Source organism: Ursus americanus, chromosome 18 (assembly GCF_024610735.1).
Source record: "Ursus americanus isolate L20-20 chromosome 18, mUrsAme1.1.p, whole genome shotgun sequence".
NCBI classification, from domain to species: Eukaryota; Metazoa; Chordata; class Mammalia; order Carnivora; family Ursidae; genus Ursus; species Ursus americanus.
Genome location: NC_142144.1, coordinates 41,995,026 through 42,012,813, shown reverse-complemented (window position 1 = coordinate 42,012,813; position 17,788 = coordinate 41,995,026). Strand labels below are relative to the sequence as shown.

General features: G+C 40.0%; 1 long non-coding RNA gene across 10 annotated transcripts in view; it reads right to left on the bottom strand.

The window, feature by feature from the left end:
• LOC123781326 (uncharacterized) overlaps positions 1-11,370 on the bottom strand; it is a 1,008,785-nt gene extending 997,415 nt beyond the window's left edge. For 6 of the 10 annotated variants that reach the window (XR_015727453.1, XR_015727456.1, XR_015727455.1 and 3 more), the window contains exons 1-2: positions 11,173-11,370; positions 8,231-8,360 (exon numbers count right to left, since the gene is read on the bottom strand). This is a non-coding gene — a long non-coding RNA (uncharacterized LOC123781326). The remainder of the gene's footprint in view (positions 1-8,230; positions 8,361-11,172) is intronic. The other 4 variants (XR_015727461.1, XR_015727458.1, XR_015727457.1 and 1 more) reach the window with 3 other exon arrangements.
• Between the last annotated feature and the right edge of the window lie 6,418 nt (positions 11,371-17,788).

Here is a 17,788-nt window from a genome sequence, read left to right as displayed (position 1 = left end):
AAAAATCGTATCTCTGGTAGTCAGATGTCTACATACCAACTCTTTAGACCTGAGAATATTTTAGGTTTCATGGCAAAGGTCAACTACAGTTGCAGGTGAAATTGAGGTTGCCAATCAGTTGACCTTGAGATGGGAGATGATCCTGGATCATCCAATGGGCCCAGTGTAATCACAAGGGTCATTACTAGAAGAGGGAGCAGAAAAAAAGAAAACCAGAGCGAGAGCAGCATGAGAAGAATGCTATCTGATGTTACTGGCTTTGAAGATGGCCATAAGCCAAGGAATGCAGCCTCTAGAAGCTGGAAAAGAGAAGGAAATCAATTCTTCTCTAGAGCCTCCAGAAGGAATGCAGCCCAGTGGACACACCTTGATGTTAGTCCAGTGAGACTCATTTCAGATTTCTGACTTTCAGAAACATAAAATATTAAATTTATGTTGTTTTAAGCGGCTAGGTTTTGGTGATTTGTTACAGTGGCCAGAGAAAACCAATGCAGAATCCCTACAGATTACAGAAAGAGTGCAGACTTGCTTCACAATTACACTGGGGTTGTGCCACATTTAACTGTGCGACCGGTCATCATTTGTAGCAGAACCCTTGGTCATTCATCCCCTTCTCCTTTGCTTTACAGAACCTCAGTTGAGGTTGGCTCTCAGGCAGCTGGGTGCTTCAGGAGAGGTGACCACTCCCAAGGCTCAGAGAATGCCTCAGTTAATCTTAGCCGATTGTGTTAGTTCTCTTTCTCTTGCCAGTTAATGATTTAGAAGAGGGAATTCGACACAATCCTGGACATGAGTCAGGATGGAAAGTCTGAAAGGGGGTTTCCGGAAAAGTTTTCCTTACTCTTTAAAAGGTCCATGAAGAAGGACTCTCTTATGGCCTTTGGATACTGTTCTGTGTTTGAATATGTTGTAGAAAGCTGTCATATATTAGCAGACAAGATTGACAACATAAGTTAACACGTTGGGAGCAACTGAGTAGAAAAAAACAAAGATCTGGGTCTTCGATGATGTCACTGAGCCACTGAATTAGCCAACTGTGGACGTGCCTAATTCTAAACTTTTTTATCAGATAATAAATGGCTTATCGTTAAAGTAATTTGAGTTTGGGTTCTCTATTACTTACAATAGAAAGCAACCCAAATGACATAATGGAAAGCAAATGAGTCACCAGTCTTTGTGTAAATTACTGTGTGTGGTTTGGTCCTTTCCTGTCCCAGCCAACAGTGACTCCAAGCTATTCCCAGTGGATGGGAGCATTACAGGTGACCTTCTGAAAAGATCAGTGGTGGTAGGATTATTCAATTCCTGGGTTAAAGCTTCCTCCCTAAGATCTCTTACCTTTAAGAAACCTTACCCTTAGATTCATTCAGTAATTATGGAAGCACAACTTCATTGCTTCCAATGTCTATTAAGACGGAGATTTGGGTGTCATTAGATAACATTTAATCAGGAAACCAAGAATTTCCAACTCTTACCCACCTTTCTACTACGTGTTGAGGTTACTTGTGCTCAAGCACCAATGACAAATAAAATGCAATCTCATACTCTCTACTCATTGGGCTTGGGCCCCCATCCCCAAAATACAACTCTTTGATAAACTCAGTAGGAACCGCTTGGCTTGGGTACAGAGGCCTAGAGGAAATCTTCAAAGTTGAATCTCTTTTCCAGCCCTCTATTAGGGGGGAAAAAAAAGAGTTCAGTGCCCTCGGGTACACACAGGTGGGAGAAAAGGGGTGAATATTGGGTGTCCTGGGCTTCTGCCAGCAGAGGGTAGCTTAGCCATCTTGCCCTGATGCCACATAGGAGACGAAAGCAGAAGAGAGTCACATCTATGTGCTTGATCCTATGTGCTTGATCTAAAGAGGTCTACTGGCCTAATCTGTACATGAAATCTGAACAATAAGATCAGCAACTCCTCTTCCAAAGGAAGGGACAAGCACATATAAGTAAAGTTCCTTCTCAGAAAGCCTCAATATCTACTCTTTCACCATCTAAGGCTTTCCTTTTATAAGGTAGTCAATATTGAACTACTCTTAACATTTAATGCCAGCTTCATTCATAACTGACTCTTACTTTCCCCTGTGGCTTGAGCCTTCTCTTATGAATTATTATATTTAATTTTTTATTTTTTATTTTTTTAAGAGAGAATGAGAGCACAGGCACGCAAGCAGGGGTGTGGGGGGAGGGGCAGAGGAAGAGAGAGAATCCCAAGCAGGCTGCACACCCACCACAGTGGCCGACACAGGGCTCAATTTCATGACCCTGAGATCATGACCCGAGCTGAAATCAAGAGTCGGATGCTTAACTGACTAAGCCACCCAGGTGCCCCAAATTATTATATTTATAAGCATTTATTTCCCATGGCTCTGCTAAAAAGTGAAAAACCATAATCGCAACCCAATCCAGACAACATGTGGAATAATAACACAGTTTAAGATCCTTACCAGAGTGCTACCTCATTATACACAGATGGTGTCTGTGCGGTGGTTAGCACAGTCATGGGATGAAACAGCTGGTCTGACTGATTTTTTGGCAAAAATTCACCTTAGGGGATTTGGTGGGAACTTCTTGGCCTCCACAAATTCAGCTACCCCAGAGTTCACCAGTGTGCAGTTTGAGCTCTATCCTAATCCACAAAAGAGGCCAAGAAAATTCCGTGCTCCCGTGGACATCCAATCTCCTCCCTCAGATCTTATCAGCCATGCCAGGCTCTTTTACCAATGTCCATGAAAGCTCATTTTCTCATTCCCACTTTTCTTTTCATTATAAGTCCTTTCATAGGTGATAGCTAAAATGAATATTCACCACCTTGGCATGCAAGTCGTTCCTCAATCTTGTTCTAACTTGCCTTTCTAGAGTCAGATCCTATTTCTGAAGACTCTGCTCCAGCAAAGTGATTTTTCTTAACTTAGTCTATTATATTCCACAAACAGCTTCTGTGTTCTCACTTCCACGCTTTTCCTCACTCTACTCTTTGTAATGCCTAGCATGCTAGCAATGGAAACATCCTTGCAGATGACTCACTCCAAATGATTCATTTTCATTTGAGAAAACTTAGTTCCAGAATTACTGGAACCACAGAACACAGTGCATCAGTTAGCCTTTGCTTTTTAACAAACTACCCAAAACTTAGTGAATAAGACTTAGTATTTTTTATGATTATGTGGGTTGGTGGGCAGTTCATCTGATGATTGTTGCCTAGGTCCATCATTCAGCTACAGAGTCAGCTGGACTAGAAGGTCTAAGAGGACCTCACACCCGTGTGGAAGTTGGTGTTGTGGGCAGTGGTCCCCTCTAATGGCTCATCTTTCTGCAGGCTTCCTTATGTGGTGGTCTCAGGGCAGTGGTCCATGAAGATGAAAGGTGGAAGCTACCAGGACTCTTGTGACCTAGACTGGTATCACACACTATCACTCTCACTATATTCTACTGGCCAAAGCAAGTAACAAAGGCAGCCCAGATTCAAGGGTATGGGAAACAGACTCCAACTCTGGATGAGAGGAGCAGCAAAGTCAAGTTGCAAAGTGGAATACATACCAGGTGCAATTACGGCCATTAAACAATCTTTCACAAGAAACAAGGGAGGGACCGGTTGTCGGGTTGCGCTAATACAGAATTCCTGGAATTCTGGGCAAGGACTCCTTAGGAAGTTTTGACCTGGGGTGGAAAGGAATGAGTAGGATGGGATCCAGGGCCTAATATAGATAAGCAAATCAAGAAGCAGCCAACCAGGTCATTACAAAGCTGCCCTGCCATTGCTGAATATGGTTCTAGTGCGCTTTGAAAGAGAAAACCCCAAGATACGCTATTCCTGAAGGAAGGGCAAGGAGTTAGCTATGCAGACAGCTTCACCCGTGCTGGCAATCTAAGAGCAGCCCTCAAGCTCCTGAGTCTGGAATCTGCTTTTTACGCCTCCCAACTCAATTGTCAATATGCCAAGAGATGATTAGTACCCTAGAGCCTGGACCATGCTAATCAAACCCATGAGTGGCTCTTGTGTAAAGGAGATTGCCCTAATTTGCAAAGATAAAGAGTCCATTAGAGGGTTTGGCTGCTTGAGTTCCTGCTGTACGGCAACAGGAAGATCCAACTCGTATTAAAAAAATGAGTGAGTAGCAATAGGATTCCAGTCCGGGGAGCCAAGGGGTGGAATGAAAAGATGATGGGCTGGGCTTAACCGCACCCCTGCCAACGACTAGCTCTAGGACCCTTGGCAATCTCTCTCCTCAGAGAAAAGTTCTCTTTCTCCAATCCTCAGTTTCCCATCTTTAAAATAAGTGTACTTATACCTGGAAAAGTTGCTATAAAAATTAGAAAAGTTCCTAGGACATAACAGTGTGCAATAAGTAGTGATTATTTAAAATAATTATAAAGTGCTCAATACTATTCTAAGTCATTATTAAATATGCACTTTATTTCACATAACATCAAGATCTAATTTCCAGGTCAAACAGTGAGAACACCTTGTGCCTTGGACTCTCATGGGACTCTGTTAACATGTTTAGAGAAATCCAGATCAATATTTAAAATTTAGCCTGAGTATCACCATCTCTGTCAAACCGTCCTGGGAATCTGCTATGTTTCTATTCTCCTACTAGTACATATTTGTTTGTAAAAGACTTGGAAGCAGAGGCAGAAATGTGCTAGAAGTGCAAATCAGTCTCATAATTTTCCATGACCTGGATAAAATGTATTCACCGAGGTGTAAGAAACAATTCAGCTAATCTCCCAAGGATGAAGATGTCACTAATGAGGTTTTATTGTATAAAGCTATAACTGCACTCTTAATAACAACCACATTGGAGGCAATTTGCCCATCTTAACACTAACACATTGCAATTAAGAATTTAGATTAATTTCCCACCATGATTCCAGAGAAGGAGGACCGATGCTCTGTCAAATAAAATGGCAGTATAAAGCTAGGGTGAGGTGGAAAAATACATAATTCTCTTTAAAAGTAAAAAGAGCACATATTGCATGGTGCACTGGGTGTTATACGCAACTAATGAATCATCGAACTTTACATCGGAAACTGGGGATGTACTGTATGGTGACTAACATGATATAATAAAAAAACATAAAATAAATAAATAAAAGTAAAAAGAGTTGTCTAAAATAACATTTCAAGTATAGTTACTTTATTTACCCCACTTTTTCCTAAAATAATTAATTAGATAATGTATCATCCCTTCTTTATCCTCTTTCAACGGCTCCCATCACTTATGTTCTTGCTGAAATAGCAGACCACACCAATCATTTGGACGATCACTTCAGCTATCCATCTTACCACTAGCTACCAGAACATGTGGTCTTTTTCAGTTTGCATTTTATCCACACAAACAGATACCTTCAACAAGGAGAGGGCTTATACCTCTGTACGTCTTTCTTTCAGAGAAACTTCCCATCATTCTCAAAATATTGATCATAAATGAGCCTTGCTCTGAGACATACTGGAAATTCCACTAGTCAAGAGATTAACCAAGACCAGATGACACTGAATGAGGAAAACTTCATCAGTCAGCAAAACTCACCAGATCACAGAATCAAAAATGAAGGGATTTTGCTCCCTTCAGACCCACATCCCTAACAGGAGGTCCGTGGCTTAGCCTACTGAGGCTGCCACACCAGAATACCACAACTGGGTGACTTAACAAGAAAATTGTCTTCTCACAGTTCTGGAGGAGGCAAGTCCAAGATCAGGGTGCCAGCAGGGTCAAGCTCTGGTGAGGGTTCTCTTCCTGGCTTAGGGAGGGCAATCTTACTGTGCCCTCATTTCTTGCTGGGTCTTATAAAGGCAACGACCCTATCAGATTAAGGCCCCACCTTTATTACCTGACTTAATTACCTCTTTAAAGACCCTATCTCCAAATACATTCAAATTTGGGGTTAAGGCTCCAATGTGAATTTGGGGGGAAAGGGAGAACACAATTCAGTCCTTGGCAATACTCAATAAATCTTTAAGTAAGTAATTGATTAGCAATTCAAGGTATGAGCAAAGTCATAAAAGCACGGAATAATGGAACAACAACTAATCCTGTTTAACTGGCATACAAGCTACTTAAGGGGAATAGTGAAAGGTAAGATTAGAAGGCTAGGTTGAGGGGCACCTGGGTGGCTCAGTTGTTAAGCGCCTGCCTTCGGCTCAGGGCATGATCCCGGCGTTCTGGGATCAAGCCCCATATCGGGCTCCTCCGTTGGGAGCCTGCTTCCTCCTCTCCCACTCCCCCTGCTGTGTTCCCTCTCTCACTGGCTGTCTCTCTGTGTCAAATAAATAAATAAGATCTTTAAAAAAAAAAAAGAAGAAGAAGAAGAAGAAGAAGGCTAGGTTGAGACCAGATGGAGGGGGACCTTGAGTATCATGATAAGCACTTTTACTTTACCCCATAGGTAACAGATAAAGGTTTTTGAGCAGATGAGCCAAGGTTAATGTTGCACTTTAGAAAAAGTACGATGGCAAAAGTCTAGAGAATGGCTTTGCAAGGTGGAGATCAAAGGAAGGAAGACTGATTAAATGTCAGTGCAGTGGTTCAGTAAAGAATTACTTACAGTGATTGGTCTTTACAGAAAGTTGTATCTAAGATAGATATGGCAGATTCTTCTCTCCTTGGCAGGTGAGGAAAGTGAGCCTCTGCCTCCAAAAGACTCCGTCTCCACATTAAGAGACTAAGTCATGATCACGTGGATCAGATTGCGGAACAAGGATGTCTAACTCCCAGTCTAATCTCTTCATATAAATATTTTCCAAGTCAAGAGTAAAATGGATAATTTACATATGGTTTCCATGTCTCCTAGAGGGCAATCTTTGCTCTTCTCCAATAAATCCAGAAGTTTGTAAAAGAATAAATCTACTTGGTTTTTCAGGAAAAAGGGAAGATGGAGCTAAATTCTAAATTGTCAGAAACCAGACAGGAAGTGTTCCACAATGGTTAAGAGTATGGTTTCCAGCAGGCATCTGGGTCCAAATCCTGGCTAAGCCTATGTTAATGTGATTTCATAAGCCTCATTCTTCTTATCTATAAAATGGGAGAGTTTTAGAATACAATGAGATAATCAATGAAAAGTGCCAGCTGCATAGCAAATAACCAATAAATATAAGTCATAGTAATTAAATGTGTCCTTCTCTCTGATATTCTTAACTATATATCAAATAGGAAAACATATTTTAATTGTTTAAGTAGCACAAATTTGTTGAGCTGAGTTCTTGCTGATCTCTAGAATCACATGTGTCTCATAACTGGCAGAATAAGTCACCTGTTGCCAGGGAAAGGGAAGAAGGCTTAAACAATAAAAAGGAAAATGTTACTCTGAGCATTTTGGTCTAATTTCAAATATATAGTCAGAGAGGGGAAGAAAATTCTGTCTATCCAAAAAAAAAAAAGATCATATACTGTATCTACTAAGAAGGTCAAGCTTGTAGATTCAGTTTTTCAATGGTATATGCTTATGCTAATTCATAAAGATACATTCTGTTGATTACAAATGAAATGATTTTGCTTGGCAGTCAAGTGCAGGAAGACAAATATCAAATCTCAGTAGCTACACTTCCAGCTGCTTCACAGACAGAGATAAAAGATAATCCCTGACTAAATAGCATCACTTTCAAGATAAAAATCAACTTTCAAGTGCACTGTATCGAATACGGGAAGCCAGGTTTACTCTAAAAGTTTCCAATAATTGGGGTTGAATAATATTTATTAGAAGAAGTTGTGTACTGTGTTGAAATTGACAGGAGTGGTGCTTTTTGGCACAGCATGATGCTAATATCTGTAATTAAGGAAAAGCTTAAAGAGCATCTGCAAAGTGAGTGCTTAGTTTGACAAATCTCTCTGCAAGTAAATTTACTGCACTTCGTTATTTGTTTCCAACCAAAGGCACATAAAAAAAAATGTAAAGGTCATGTGGCATCTCATCACTTCATAAGGCCCCACCACCACTTTTGGAGTTATCAATATCATCACCATAACTTCCCCCAACCCCCACTAACATCCTCACTTCCAATGCCAGTGCTACTCCCACCTCCCATCTCCACCCCTACAACCTCCACTCTACTTCAACCACTGCAAACACCATCAGCTCTACCATCAATGAGAGCAGTTTGACCACTAATGTTTCCAACTCCACCACCACCACCATCGTCCCTATATCCGTCTCCATCCACATTTCCCTCACCATCATTACCAATCATAGCACACCGACCAGCACACCATGTCCACCATCCCCTCAGTGTTACCTGCTCTTGTACTCCATCTCTCCATGCTTCCGCCACCAGCATCACTGTCACCACCATAGTTCTTTGCAGACCTCTAGTTGTATGATCTGCTACAGTCTCTTGTGATTTCCTTTCCTTCAAGCCAGATAGTCTAACCGAGACAAGTGGGAATATTGCAATCAAGCAGTTAATCAACTTATATTCTTATGGGGAGCCCAAACTCAATTTTTGCAGAATTGCTCACAATTTAGGGTAGAGAATAATGTACAAATAAACAGAACATTTTTGTTTTTATTTATCTAGCCACTTTACTACTGTCTTTTGATATTGTGAATTTTTTTTAAATGTGGCTACCATTTTTTGAAATTCACCCATCCCTCACCATCATTCTACAATATATCCCTGAGAGTGAGGTTCAGCAAGAGTATATGGCTCAAGTCTAGCACAAAACTAGTTTACACATTTGGTAATATTTTTAATAAAAGCAGAAAGTTTAATTCTTCAGTAAAAAGAGTCATATCAAAATCACAATGTCAAAAATTTCTGGGATGAAAAGGCTTACACTGAAATGCCCACCTTGAAAACCTTTATTCACATGTAGACAATTGAAACTGTATCACAACTGATACCAATAAACTATTTTCCTGCAAAATCTGTTATCCAAATAATTTTTTCTGATGACAAAGAACACAAACTCACATATAAAATGTTTTCATGTCATTTAGAATTCCCCAACTCCAGCTTGTCCATGTGGAAAGGTTTGATTTGACTTTTATTTCTCAGGTCAGTCACCACACTCATGCATTATAGCCAAAAATACTCTAACTTAAAGAATCAATAACAACTCAATGTTTTGCACTATAAAAAGATATTATCTGATTTAAGAAAATAGGCAGAAAAATTTTTGGTCAATCTAAAGAACAATTATACTGCTATCCTTCATTAACTTTCCCTATCACCAGTCTATTCCCTACTTCTTTTTTGTTCTGTGTCTCAGGAAGTTGAAACTGCTGATTGCATCAGCTGGGCTGCCTAGCCAACTGGGTTCTAACGGGGTACAGCCGATGGGAGACAGTGGAAAGGGAAGCTGAGGTCTCTCTTCCTACTCCTTGACAGCTTCAGTCTCTGTTTCTATGTTCTTCCGGTTTCACAGCTAAAGCCAGGCAGACTCTCCTCATGGCTCTAGTGGTTACTCAATTAACCACAACACTATTTCCTTCCCTTGTCCTTCAGGTGCTTCGATTGGCAACAATTTCCCACTGTTGCTAGCACCTGGGTGCCTCAACTCTTCTAAACCTGAAAGTAACCACTCCATTAGGGTTCCTTCATTCGAGCCGTGTAGGCTGAATTCTATCTCCTGATAGCAACCTGATCAAAACAGCAATGAAGAGGAGATCTGATCCTCATGCTGCTCTTATAAGCACCTTGAGAAGACGTCATCACCAAACCTAGTATGTAGATACGACAGTTCAGTAGTCTGCTTAAAATTAGCATTAAGGAAAATAAGTCAGGCAAGATATTTTTTCCCCCAGATATACCTTTCTCTCCACTTTCAGCTCCACCCCTAGCCCTGAGCTTATTGAAGACAGATAAATGGAAACATCACATTCTGATTTATTCACCTCAAGCCATCAGGGTAGGAGGCAGAAATTCTGGGTAGGGTTCTTTCTAGGCAGAGAATAGTATATAATGAGAATATCCTTAAGATATTCCCAAACCTCAGAGCGTCTGGGTGGCTTAATCAGTTAAGCATGGGACTCTTGATTTCAGCTCAGGTCATGATCTCAGGGTCACGGGATCAAGCGCCCCATTGGGCTCTGCTCAGCAGGGAATCTGCTTGAAACTCTCTCCCTCTCCCTCTGCACACTCCCTCCTCACCACCCATGCATGCACTCTCTCTCTCTAAAATAATTAAATAAATCTTTAAAAATATATATATTCCCAAATCTCTTGAGAACCTAGGCATGACATAGAAGGTACAGAAAAGGGAGTCTCAAACACTCCCTTATATTTTTACAGTACTATAGTTTCCAAAATGCTTTTACATTCTTCGTATTATTTGACTTAAATATTGCATAATTAGGGAATCAAACTCTTAACAGTTTGAATGGAGAAGGTAAACCTAACTGGATAAAGAGAACACTGAAAAATAGCTGTATCGTAAAGAGTAAATAACATTTGGAGAGTAGGTATTCAGGTATACAGGGCAAGCTCATCTAATGCAATTGTCCCAATTCTTGTAAAAAAAAAAAAAAATTGACCATGAAGCAATTTTCTTTTAATCAAAACCTATTTTTTCATTGACTTATATTATAAAACCAAAGATTTGTTCCCCACAGGAAATATTTTAGCCCTAAGTCTAAATAAAAATCACATTTAACAATGCAACAAACCCCTCTAAAGTCAATTAACTAAAGTAAAAGCTATAGTTTCCTGACAGAACAATAATCACATTCTAAATAATTCAAAAAATACGAATAAAAGCTCTGGAACAACATTCTCTTAAGGATAGATCCACAGAGAGGCAAAATCATCCACATAGGCTTTACCAGAAAGCAGCCTGTGATGTTGTGACGTAGAGTAAGAAATATTTGGTCTTCTTCCCATTCCTAGCACAGTGACTAAAACCCTTGGATTTTCCGTTGGAGGAAGTCAGCGGGAGGCCGTGACCGCCCGTCGACCCACAGGTGCGCCCCAGGCTATCAGGGGCTCCGCACCCGGGCCTTGGACTGCGCGTTCTCCCCACCGTTCCCGCAGTGGGGCCACTTTCAAGGACACAGGCCTGAGAGCGCACTGCGTTGTTGAGATCACGTGGGCAGTACCTATGGCCCAACCGAGTTAAAGCCTCTTTGCAAACTTGTAAGCCTCTGGCAAGAGGGTACGGGGACGTCCTCGTCCTGTGCAGCCCAAGACGCCCCGCAAATTCCCTTGTTTTTTTAAAACATCTACCTCCCTCCACCTACCTGGAGTGGTCATCTTTTTCCTCGGTCTCTCCTTGCCCTCACCCAACCCCCCAGGACAGTCCCTCCCAGTACCAGGCCAGTTGGCAAACCAGCAATTTCCTCAATGTTAAGAGGAATATAGGTGAGAGGGAGCGTTTTTTCTTACTCATAACAGGCCCCTTTCAACTACAACGGAGTTTATTTATGTTAACGAGGTGCCTTTGGGACAACCCCCTAAGGGGAGGGGCTAGTTGCCAGGGGAACCAGCCTGGAGATCGGAGGTTTGAACTTTCAGCCCCGCCCCCACGCCGCCTCGTCCCTCCCTGTGGGGCATAATTTGAAGGACCCTGGAGGAAGTGTTACTCAAAACTTTCCTGAACCGCTGTCTGGCATTTCATTCCTGGGGACCTAAATACTTAACTTCTCCCCGAGTCTCCTTTTAAACTGGAAATATCCTTCAAAAGGATAACTTGCTATACCTTTGAAGCCGTGTTCTCTAAATTGTAATCTTTGGACCATCTACCTCAGAAACACCACGCGTACTTATAAAGAATGTACATTCTTACCCCCACCCTAGACCTTCCGAATCGGTATCCCAGAGATTGGTCTGGGAGTCTGAATCTTAACAAGCTCCCAGGGGCATGTTAATATTTGAAAACCACTCCTTGGTGTGAATAGGTTATCAAACCCTTTGCTTCAGCGCTGTTCCGGAAAGGGAAAGGATATTTTCCTATCCTGTGCGTATTTCGTACTCTGGGTGCACAAGTGTTCTTTATCCTCTGAGATGCTAGAGCCCTAGGAGGATACAATCACCGTATTCTCCAGCTGTAGAGGCTTTACAGTTTGTAAAAGCGTGTTTTTATGGACTCTCTTCTTTAATCTTCACAGCGGTCCCGTAAGGATTACTTTTATACCAATTTCTTATATGAAAAAAAAATGGATTTTCAGAGAAATTAAGTCTCTTTCTCAAGGTTACGCAGAGCTGAGATTCAATACCAGATTTTCTAATGCCAATTCTCATGTTTTGAGTCTGGCTTGTAGCACTTGAAAAGTTAAATAGCCCTTAAAAGAAAGAAAGGGAAAAAAAACGGTAGATGGGACTTAGATTGAAATCTCAAATAATCAAAAGATGAGAGCACAGAATGGGATTAAAAAATTCTTATGTTGGACATTTACAATTCAAAGGAAATTGCCCTGACTCTCCATAGCACGGTCAGACTGTAATACCACAAAAACACTTGACTCTAATCAAAGGCCAACAGAACACTGGTTGTTCTCAGTCATTTGATTTTACACAAAGCTCTAAGGATCTTTTCTCAGTCTAAAGTGGAATTTTATATGTTCTGCGATGGACAGAGCACAGTGAAACAGGCTATATTTTGGCTCGGAAAACTACAATCTTTTTAATCTAATTTTTATTAAGCAAAATGTTAAGCGTGCACAAGGCAGAGAGAATAGTATAATGATCCCACATGTACCCATCACCCAGCTTCAACAATTATCAAGATTCTGCCATTCCTGGGGGAAAAGTAGTTTTTTTAAAAAAAAGTCTTAAAATCATATAACAATGTATAAATTCAGAATTCTCCACTGCAAAACTCAAAATATTTTCAAATAAAGAAGCAACTACGTATATTAACAAATAAATGTATACATCCGCACATATTTTTAAGGAGAATGAATTGTTTCCCTTGTGGGGATGCATACAAAATGCCTGCTTACAGCTCAAAAATGTGTGCGTTTTCACAGTCTGTTTGATGGCAGGCGCTAATGGTCAGAAAAAATAAAATTTAGTCCTTACAGTCTGTCCTGTCTTTAAGCAAAATGCATGCCATTTACTTGGGGGCTATATAACAGATGTGGATTTAAAAGGAAGAGACCAGTTATAAAGCACTAGGGGAAGCTGTGCAGATGTCCCTGTTTTTAATGTGTTACTATGCGGGGCCAATTTATCTCACTGCAAGTGATCTAGGGCTTCATGAAACAGCTCCAGCTTACAGATCACCAACACGGTTAAAGGCCTTACATTGTAAAAAAAAAAAAAAAAAAAAAAATGCATTTTTAAACCTGGTCATTAAAACACACAGGGTGGTGTCCTGGACACATTAAATCTGATAAATAAGATGGAAGGAGGGCGATGTTTGGGGGAACAACCATGCAAGGATTTTTCATACAAAGGCATGTGTGGACACATCTTAGCCCTTTGTGGAAAGGCAATTTCTAAGATCTCCTCATAGAAAAAAGCGTTAGATAGTTCATCACACCAGAAGCCTGAAATAGCGTCATTATTATGAGGGTGAAAAATTATTCTTGTTGCTTTCCTAGAGCTGTGGCTTTCTATAGATCCAGTAGCTATCATAGATTAAGCGATTGTTTCGTGCCAAGCACTCTACTAGATCCTTAAAGGTTACAAAGATGATCTCACTTAATTTAAGGGAGGTAAGTGTTGCTAATAGATTTCAGAGATGAGGAAGCTGAAATTCAGGTATAAGGAACTTGAGATAAAAAAAAAAAACGGCTGATTCAGGATCTGCCCTTGGTTCTTTCCGATTCCAAAGCCTTTTCTGGAGTTCTTACAAATGATGGGAGTTGAAATAATCCTTTTCTGGACACTCTAGCAATATGTATCCCCTTGCTTGATTTGGCTGTTCCTTTTCTAGAAATTTAACCTGTGGGTATAATTGAACAAGATTCCAAAGCAGTACACACAAAGAGATCTATTGCAATGTTGGCTATGATACAAAAAAATTGGCAACCACCGAAGTGTCTCTTGAGATTGAAAGAACTAATTTTGATAAATCCACATACTGAGATGGCATATACCTGTTTAAAAGGTTCCAAGGTAGGGTCCCCAGGTGGCTCAGTAGGTTAAGCATCCAGCTCTTGAATTTGGCTCAGGTCATGATCTCAGGGTTATGATCCCAGGGTCCTGAGATGGAGCCCCCAGTGGGTCTCCACACTCAGCAGGGAGTCTGAGATTCTCTCTCCCCACCCCCGCCCTTCCCCCACTCCCGCACACATGCCTACTCTCTCTCTCTTTCCCTAAAAATAAATAATTAAATATTTTAATAAATAAATAAAGGTTCAAAGTACGGTATATATTGATATATAACCTCTTTATTTTGAGATGAAAGAAGCAAATTACAGAAGACAATTATAATAGAAGTATGCATGGGCATGTGTTTACATATATGTGTTGGGTGAGAAAGACACACAGCAAACTTACCAGTGGTTTCATTCTCTTCAAATTATTAAAATTTTTAAACAACTATAGAGATAAGTATCAGATAAAAGTTAAAATTTTTCTGTTTGGGACACTAAGTCCCTGCTCTTTTCCCCTCAAGAGTCAAACTCCTGGTGCAATCCTGCCCAACTTTTGAAAGTGACATCAAGGAATATTTTTGAGAGATGAAGGGTTTGTCTTTATTCAGATTTGCAAATCTAATTTGCAAAGACTTCCCTGACCACTGGAGGCAGAAATAGATGCTTCCTCTCTGGGCTTCTGGGACGTCCTGAGTACGTTCCTCCTTATGTTAGTTACCTCACTACTGTAAACATTTAGGTTACACGTCTGTCACCCTCACTTGACTCTGAAATCCTCTGTTGAATGAGTGAGGGAAGGAGGGAAGGAAGGAAGGAACCATTGGTTCAGGGATGATGTTTAATTTCAAAAAGCTGGTGATGCGTTCAACGTCCTCACCAGATAACCATAGTATTATGAATCAATTAATCAAAGCCTGAACTAAACGTGCCCTGTAAAGAGAGAGTCCTGGGTCATGAATCTGGGGATAAGCAATGAATGTAAAACCTGGATTTTCTATCTAGAGGTTTCGTGAGAAAAACTCTTCATCTGAGTTTTAGATTCACCGTCTGTAAAACTGACAGGATAATACTGACACTTAAGGACAAATTTAGATAAAATATGCAAAATGCCTGGCACACAGCAGACATTCAACAAATATTTGCTGTCACCATTATTACACAGCCTATTAAGTGAAGTTAGTGTACGACAAGTGGCTTACGGGAGCATGAAAGCACACAATTAAGGATTGTTTTTAAGCTGCTGCTAATTCACTTCAGATCTAACACCAGTCAGTGCCTGCAACAGTAACGTCCCCATATCTTCCAGGGGGTCAGATGGATCTCCTGGGTAATCTGCCTTGAAAGGCATCTACTAGACCATTCTGACTTTTGGGCAAGAAAGAATGACACAAATGTAATGTGTCTCCCAAAAGCCGAAAGTTGAAGTCTTTGGTGACCTCTTGGTTTCATGTAATCGAAGAAATTTCCTGACTTACAAAACAGCCAAACAAACAAAAGTGAAGATATTAGGGACTCAGATACATTACTAGTGGGAGTAGAACCTGGAAAAACCTTCTTGGGCGAGGGAAGGGGGCAAACTGATAGTATCTATCAACATGTAATGTATGCATTACTCTTTTATCCAGCAATCATTCGTCCAAGTGTTTATCCTATAAAAATACCTGCACAAATGCGCGGTTCTAGATGAATGATGTGAAACATGGTTTGCAGGAGTGAAAAATCAGCAACAACCCAAATCAACAGGGAAATGGCTAAATAAATGAGGATCCATCCCTCCAGTATACTGCAGCTGTTAGAATGAAATTGATCTATGTATATTTCCACGATAAAAATGTGCCAGATGTATGAATAAGTGAAAAAAGCAAATCGAAGGGCAATAGGAGCCCAATTTTGAAAAAAAAAAAAAAAGTAAAAATAACGTTTGTATATACATAGAAAAAAAACTAGAAAATGTATTCCAAATTATTCTATTTTAGGGTCATACCAGGGGCTTTCACTTTCTACTATATCCAGTACCTTATCATTTAGATTATAACTGAACACGTGTTAATTACTTTGGTGATTAAAAAACAAAAATGTTATTTTTAAAATTCCAGTTATTAGTGGGAAGGAAAATAAAATATGGGACAAAGAATGACTTTGTTAAAAATCTTAAACTATTCTTTCTGATGATTCTTGTCCCCAAGGCCCTTTGACCTTTAGCCAGAAAACTGGCCATGCCCTATAATTCTGTTAGCTAACCTGATAGGTCTGACTGATGGTAAATGGGACAGAAGACCATCTAGAATGGTCTTTTTTTTCTTTTTTTTTTTTTTTCAAAACGAACAAAAGCCTAATATACAACCTAGCTGTGGAATATGTAAGTGGAAAAAGTATTGCCCCTCGGTTAAAGAAGTGACCTCCAATGGGCAATAATTCCTCTAGATTGAACATTTTGTTACAATTGTCCACAGAAACTTAAAGAGGTTATTTCCTGGATCTGCAGGGCATTCATTTTCTGCTATAAGCATCCCACAGTGTAATGTATACACCCTACACATAGAAGATTAATAGCATTTCTTTAGTGCTTTTCCCCTGAACTTCTCAATATAAGTGGTGCTCGTGAAAATGATTTGATCTGAATCACTTTTGAGCCCCAGCATTCAAGCATTCCTAGCCGTTCTTCCCTCTTATTCTCACCACTGTTGCATCTTCTTTTTTAAAAAGAAAATCACCCAAGTTACAATGCAAAAAAAAATTTTTTTTCACCTTTCGTATTGACAAAGATCGAAGAAATGGGCAACACTCAGGGTTGGTGAGTGCATACTCAGGCACTATCTTGGGTATGTAAATCAGTATACTTTTCCCAGGAGATAGTTTGGTAATGTGTATCCAAATGGAAAATGTGAATCCTTTTGACCCAGCCATCTCCCACAGGAATGAAAAGATGCATGTTTCATGAAAAACTATATGTAACTCGTTCTGTCATTAGTACAGAACAGGCTTAAAAACTGGGATAGTCAGACAATAGAACATTAGTTCTGAGGTAGTTAACAAAGAGATACTATGGTTGATGGAATAGTGTCCTCCAAAAATTCCTATCTCCCTACCTCAAACCTCAGAATGTAACCTTATTTGGTCTCAAGATGAAATCATCCTGAGTTTTTGGGTGGGCTCTAAATCAATGACTGATGTTCTTATGAAAAAAGAAGATATTGAGAGATGCACAGACACACACAGGGAAGAAAGCCATGTGGTGACAAAGACAGAGATTGGGGTATTGTAGCTATAAACTAAAGAATGCCAAGCATTACCAGCTACCACAGGAAGCTAGGAGAGAGGCATTGAACACATTCTCCCTCAAAGCCTCCAGAAGAAATGAGCCCTGTCAACACCTTGATTTCAGACTTCTGGTATCCTGAATGTGAGAAAATAAATTTCTGTTATTTTAAGCCACTCAGTTTGTGGTCATTTATTATGAAGACCCTAGAAAACAAATACAAATGCAATGTTGGGATTTGTTTAAAAATGATCCAGTGATGGGGAGAAGGGGTGATTGGAGAGAGGTGTAGATGAGACAAAATTAGATAATAATACATGGTAGTTATACAATATTCCGAATGCTTTGTATATATTTGAAATTTTCCATAATGAAAGGTAAAAGGAAATACTACGTAGATTTAAATGTATTGATGTGGAAAGATATCTGTGAACCTATTGTTGAGTAGAATAAAATAGGTCACCAAACATGTTGGTATCTTATGATGTATCCCAAAGAGAGATTCCCAGAATGTTATTTACCAAGATGTTAGGCTGTCATTTCTGGATAGTGTTA